Genomic DNA, 7685 nt, shown 5'->3' on the forward strand with positions numbered 1-7685 from the left:
GTTCATGCACTTGGTGCTTTCTGGAAGGTCCCCCAGTAGGTTTGTGATGGGGTCCAGAGGCACTTGGAGCAAGGTTCCAACTTGACTCAGCAGGCTGTGTAGCACCAGAATTTCCAAGGGTCTAGCTGCCAGGCAGGCATCAGTGGCTAACCTAAGTGCTCTAGACTGATAAAAGGAGGGCATTTATGAACCCAATGTGAAATCCAGGCTCCCCACTTCTTCCTCATGTGCTATATTTGCTACAGCATTATATGTTCATGTATAATAATATTTTATTGATTTGTATATATTTATTGATTTTGTATATATCAAAATAGGGTGTGTATCTATATATAGACATTATACATTATATACCTGTGTGTATAAATATTTCATGATTTGAGTACAAATTTTTAGTTCAAATTTAATACTGATAGCATTTTTAATTTATAACTTTTGTGTGTCTCTTTCTCTTTTCTCCTCCATTTCTCTCTCTCACAGATACACTTACTCTTCTCACCTTCTACTGAGCATGCTCACAGTGTCCTGCTCCAGCTTCTGGGTGTCACCAAATGCATTAATCTTCATTGTCCTTTTTACCCCCACCCACCCTTTTTATAGTATTTATCTTTGTTTGGCTTTGGATTTGCATAATACTGACCTGATAAAATGAGTTGGACAAGGTCCCCTGATCTCCAATTTCTTGGATGTTTCCCACTGTGCAACTGTCACGTATACCTACAGTGTTTTGCTGAGTCTACCCACCACTTCAACCTCTTTACGTGCAAAATAGGTGTTGGTTGTTACTTTTCTATTGTTTAATTATCTTTATTTTAGACTAATTGTCACTTGATTTATTTGTATAAGTTTATTAATAATTTTCTGTAATATCTTTGTCTCATCTAAAGTTCTAGTGAATAGTTAACATTGTCTGTGGAGGGAGGGGGGATTGTGATTCAGGCTTCCCACATGATAAGCAAGGTTTCTATCCCTAAGCTACATCCCCAGGTCCCATGCTGATTCTTGATAGTGCTGTTCTGGGTTGTCTATATTTATCTTGGTAAATCATTAGAGATTCCTTAATTTTATTTATCTTTAGAAAGAAGTGGGAAAAGTAGTGGGAACCCAGGGCAGTCAAGAAGACAGAAGGGGTGAGCAGATCAGTGTAACCAGGAATATTACTAACCTAAACTGGACTCTAAATTTCACTCTCATTGGCACAGAAAACCACTGGTCCAAGAAAATGTTAAGAATACCCATCTTCTATATGCATATTATATAAGAATTAGCCATTTCTCAGTGGATCCAAAGGGCATACATTTTTACCCCTCATTTTTCATGAACTTGGAGGGGCAACTTTCTGATAAATCTATCAGACTTGGAAAAATCCTAAGGAGAAAGTGCATTCACTGTACCTAAGATTTCAGCATCACAGCTTAACAGCACAGCACAGCACAGACTATCAGCACTTGCCTTCATGAGTCAGATGCCACCTGGGAACTTGGCTCACTGTTGCTGTCCAACATTGGAGGACTGGGATAACTCACATAGGGCTAGTTTGAGAAAATATCAGTTAATAATTCAAAGGATGAGGTTGCCACTGCATGCTTAGGGCTTTGGCACTAGAGTAAATTTGAGAATTTTAAGTCAAAGCATTCCAGATTGGGAACCATCTATATTTATATTAGGTCTTATATCTTTATCAATTGGGAATTCACAAAATCTGTTGGATTACATCCAAATGATCACCTTATAACATTATTAACAGTATAAGGTGATTTCACATAAAATAAAAATGGAAACACTTGTTATTTGATGTTAAAGCATATTTATTGAGACAGAAGTATAAATGTAGGATATAAAAGACAGAAGGGATAATCCTTAATATTAGACGTGTAATTTTTCTGAATTCACCAAAGTGGCATTTATGTTTATGATTTGCTATGGTTTGGATGCAATTTTTCCCTAAAATATGCTGTGTTTTCCTTTAGCTTAAAAATTTTCACCATTCAGTGGTATTCATGATCTTGATTAAGATATACCGATTTGTACATTTTGTTTTTATATTTATCCTGCTTGATATTCTTGGAGATTCCATAAGCTATAGTTTGTTGCCTATCATTATGTTGGAAAAATGTTGGTGCTTATTACTTGAAATATTTTTAGACTTTTCTCTCTTTTCCTCTAATTTTCCCATTGCAAATATTATTTCATGTAAATAAATGTTCCAAGCACTTGGATATGCTCTTTGCTTTTCCATTCTTATTTTCTTTTAAATTTCAATTTGCCCATTTTTTTACTTACATTGTCAAGCTCCTTTATTCTCCCCTTGTCTGTCTGTGGGCAGCCAACTGGTGACTCCATTGAAGGCATTCTTCATTTATGTTCCAGTCAATTTCATTTCTGGCAGCTGCTCCATATTCCTTCTTAGAGGTTGCGTCCCACAGCTTTCATTGCCCATCCGATCTTGCCTGCCATCTACTCAGTCCTTATGACCATAATTAATGTGTTCATCAGCATCATTTTTAAATTGCTATGTGAAAATTTCCAAATCAATGTCCTGTGGGAGTCTGGTTCTGTTCTCCTTTAAATATTAAAAATAGGATAAAAACTTAGTTTCTTCATCTTTAAATAATTATGAGGATGTGATTTATTTTTATAGTCTGTTTCCATCTTTCAAGACATACAAACTTGGGATGTAGGTAGAACTGACCAGAGTGAACACTGCTCAAACAGCCCTCCACTCAGCTGTGGGTTAGGCACAGAACCACCCTCTGTGTTGGTCCCTGGTTTGCTATGGGGACCTTCCTGGGCTCAATTTCTTGCCCATTGGCCACCTTCTGGTGGCCACACCACTCTAGTCATTAGGATTCAGTTCTCCTACATTGTCCCAGCTCAACACTGCAGCAGGGCAGGACCTACAGGCTTCCAAGAAAGAGTGTAGACTTTGCACTCTCCTGGAGGGTTGGTCAGCTGTGGTAACAGCTCTACAGAGAAGCATAGGGAATAAGAGACCCACCTGAGGCCCAGCCCTAGCCCTCGACCCACTGCTGGGGAAAAACTACTGCCTGGGGTACCCTCTCTTGCCTATGCTCTCAGTCTAAAACAAATTCATGTCCTTTCCAAAATAATGCCTCAGCTGCTCAATTCTGTAAAATGAGTGTGGTGTGGTTGGAGAGGAAAGAAATGATAAGACATGCAAAAAGGAATTTTATAATGATAAATAGTTTTTAGATTCTATTTCAAATAGCCCTACATCATAAAGAATGATATATACAAAAGAGAAGGGTAGTATATTTTAAACTCAATATCTATTTACTTAGAAATGCAAGGTATTTTAGGGCAATTTGATCATAGAAGACACTTATCTTGCATAGCAAAGTACCAAATATCTTATGCTACTAGTCTAAATGTTTAAGCTTAGCTGTTTTACACTCATGACCAACAGACCTGTCTTACAAAAGATGCTTAAGAAAGTCTTACATCAAAAACTGAAAGAAAGATAGCTCTCATCATGAAAGTCTGTGAAAGCATAAATCCTAATGTAAGAGCAGACACAGAAGAGAGAGAGAAAACAATCAAACCTTATCAATGTAGCTAGCCTTATCTATCAGTCATGGTCACATGGCTCTATCTCTTATGGCTTGTAGCTGGGCAAAACATTATGATGGGAAGCACAAGTGAGAGCAAAATGGCACATATGATGGTGGCTGGGAAGGAAATTTTTTAAAAAGACATAGGGAATGGGGTGGGGTACTAATATACCCTTCAAGGGCATACCTCCAATGACCTCACATGCTCAAATTTAGGAAGCCCCTCCTCCTAATGACAACATCAGCTAGGGACCACCCTTCAACACATAAGTTTTAAGGTCCAAACCATAATATACATACCCAATAGAATAGTTTATATTTCCAGTATGAATACTTCAAGTGTTGTCAAATGAAATGACTGATTCTCAAAATTTTTGTGCCTAAACTCTAAGCAGCCAAATACTTTTACTAAGTTGAATGAAAGAATGAAGGGATTTTTAAAAGTTAAAATTGATAATACTTTATATTTAAACCCAATATCCATATTGTTTCTACATTTCTAGTAACTTTATTATGAATGTAAATGATACTCAATTCCCTATAGGTAGTAAAGGACAATATAGTGAAGACATTTTTATAGTGAGGTCTTTAATAGTGACTTTATTATAGTGAGGTCTTTTCCTGACTTTTTATAGTATTGATCATCATTCTACTATGACAGGGATCTCTGATGCTAACATCAGATTAGAACATTTTTATTCAATCTAGACAATCAAAATAATCACCTCTTCATATCTCGTCGAATTCTTAAACTAGTACTCAGAACAATATTGAATGTGAAGTTGGTAAATGTTCATTTCCATTCATCTCTTATCATCAGTATGATAAAAGTCACTACTTTAATATATTTTTAAGATCAATAGGTACAAGAATATCAAAGAAGTTCATAGCTAGAGAATATTTTTTCTGACAAGTGCTCATAATTTCTTTTTGGGGACTTAAATATTTAGTTATTCTAAGAGAATAAGATATTCTGCGCATAGCTATGCAAAATAAATATCTTTTTATAAAGTTGCACTAAAATACCTTACATTTGTGTGTTCATTTAGATATTGAGTTTCAAATATGCTACACTTCCATTGAGTGTGTATCATTCTTTTGATGGGAGAAATCCTAAAACAGAAGTCCAAGAACTATTTATCTAGTGAAATTCACTTTTACACTTCTTACAAGACTTTTACATGAAACTTTATTATTTGCTTCTTGTATTCCAATCAGAGTTGATATTTCAGTTATTGCCCATTTCGTTTTACTTACATTCTGTATACTTTTAAATCTTATAAAATATTATGATCTATAAATAACATTTTTTCTAAATTTGTGAAAATCAAATGTGCCACTTACTCATTTTTTCCAAGTTGTACTAACAACATTAAATTAGATTTGGCCTGAGGATACCTTCACACAGAGTCCTTGGTGAAAACTATAATACAATTTAGTAGTTTGACTGACACCCTTTTTTCTTGAATAGCTGCTTAGCTTGTCCTTTGTAGAGTTGTCATGAATTAAGTTTCATTTGTAAACAATGAAAGGGGTTTTTTGCCTCATTTCAGTTCATAAGTAGTGCCCCATGGCACTGCACACAATAACTCTTTGGACATTTTTTGATTGTGAGGGCTTCCAGGGAATCTACTCTTTTGTTATAGTTTTTTTGATTTTTGTTTTCCTGCCTGTTCAGATAAATTCTACTGAATTTAAATTAAAGGTTTTTTTTTCCTTTGAATATCAACTATGGGATACAAACCAAGAGCTTATTCATCTTAAAATAATGAGGAGGGTGTGATTTATGTTGATTCTCTATTTCCATTTTTAAAACATTACAGACTGGGGGTGTGGGTAGAGCTGACCAGAGTTGGCACTGCTTAAACAGCCCTGCACTCAGCTGTGGGACAGGCACAGAACTACCTTCTGGGTGGGTCACTGGTTTGATATAAGGAAATTCCCCCACTCAATCCCATACCACTCTAGTGGTTAGGATCCAGCTCTCCCATCATGTCCCTGATCACTATTGCAGCATAGGAAGTGTACACACTTTGCAGTCTCCTGGGGGGTTGGAAAGCTAAGCTATTGCTCTGAGAGGGTATAGGAGCCTGGCCACAGTGAACTTTTCTGCCCAGTGGCAGACCTGCTCACCAAGGTAACACCAAACTGGCCTCCTCCTCCTAACACCTCAGAGTCACCCTCCTCACTTTTGTGCCTGAGATTCCCAGAGGCAGAAGCCAGAGCTCACCTCCTGAGGATGCTGTGGACCCCGCTCAGGTCAACCAGCCTGAACCCTACCTCTCAGCCTGGCAGTGGCCTTTGTGGCTCCCAAAGCCAGGCACTCTCTCCCCTCCACAAGTACAGACAAGCACACGTTGCTGAGAGCTGCAGATAGAAAAGGATCAAACTAGGCCTGGAGACAAGTTTGTGCAAGGCAGACAGAGGCATCAGGATTGGAAACGGGTGTTGGGAGCAAAGGGGCACACACTGAGTAGCACTTAAATACTGTCCCTGTCCCCAACCCCACACCTCTCCACGTCCCATGCACCTGGCATACTGGCCAAAACAGGTGACTTTTAGTGCATCTCCTGGACAAACTTCAGGGTTCTCAAGGGGCATGGTCAGCTGTTTCTACTTTTACCCTTGTTCATTCTGGAGACCTGGGCAGACAGGAAGCTCCTTTTATTTCTGATCCCTTCTTTAGGGGCTGAGTTCATGGCCAACTTTGGCAAAAGCCACAAGCTTGACATAAAAGATAGAACATGATCCTGTTAGAGAGTCCCATCCCCTGCTACTGGTCTGCATGACCAAATGACACCCTCCAACCCCAACACTGTCTTCACCCTCTTCCCTGTTAATGACCTAAGTAGTCTGCCCTCCGTGGGGGTTCACCTAGACTAAGTGGGAACATGTCCCAGGGTCAGGAGGGTGGTGACTCTATCTGTGCCCAAAGCTTTCTCATAACTTTAGGGACAAGGAGGAGAGCCAATGAGGACAGCACAGGGGAGGAATCGCAACTCCCCTCTCATCATGCACTGCCTGGCTACTGGTGGCAGGGCAAACATGGGTGGCCTAGTGAGCACCTGTATAGGTGGGTGCCAGATCTCTGCCAACAGACATCTCTCAGACCTCGACCCCCATGCGGCTACACACAGGAGGCTGAGGTGGTGGAGGGAAGGCTGCCCACAAACCCTGAAGGAACTACAAGAGAATGTGTTGTGAGCTGTCCGCCCCTCTTTGCTGGCCTTGTCTGGACTTGGAGGGCTGCAGATTGCTTTCTAAGCTCAGGATGCCTTACTCCAATCCCACTATCTTCACTTGTCCACAAGATTTTTATTAATGGCAGGTTTCTTTCTAGATTATTTGGGATAATTCTGGTGAGACCTCATTAATCTTCCACAGTCTAGTTTCAACTGCCCTCACAAATTTTTCTAACTTTGTTAAAAATTTCCAGGAAGGACGCCTGTAATCCTAGTGTCTTGGAAGGCTGATACAGGAGAATCACAAGTTCAAAGCCAGCCTCAGCAACTAAAAGAGTCCATAAGCAATGTAGGGAGGCCTTATCATAAAATAATATAGAAAAAAACAATCTGGGATGTGGCTCAGTGTCAAAGAGCCTGTTGGGTCAATACCTGGTACAAACAAATAAACAAACAAAAAATATTTGAACATTGTCTATGGATAAGGTGTTGGATGGGGAGATTTTGACTTCAGGGTTATGTGGGGTCTTCTTCAAAAACTATGTTAACCTACTACCTAATAACACTTTCCACATTCCAGATGCAACCAAGTTCAATGTCCAAAACCAGGAGCCTGGAGATGGTAACCACCGGACCTGATTTCATTCCAAAGGCCTAATTCCAGGGGGAATCCAGGTTTAGAAATGAGTCTAAATTTGATCCTTCTATCACAGGTTAACCTGAAAGGGTATGATAATGGGGGTTGGTCTACTTGCATTCCACCTCAGATTCCCCAGGGCATTGATGACCTCAATGATGATATGTGACCTGGGAACAAGGTTCTCCAGTCCAGGGACTTGACCTTCCACAGCTGGCTGGCCTGACTGTAGCCTGATGGATGTCATTCCTCAGCAAGAGAGTCACGACAGGAGTCTTTTTGCCCTACTTGCAT

This window comes from Callospermophilus lateralis, chromosome 4 (assembly GCF_048772815.1).
Source record: "Callospermophilus lateralis isolate mCalLat2 chromosome 4, mCalLat2.hap1, whole genome shotgun sequence".
Classification (NCBI taxonomy): domain Eukaryota; kingdom Metazoa; phylum Chordata; class Mammalia; order Rodentia; family Sciuridae; genus Callospermophilus; species Callospermophilus lateralis.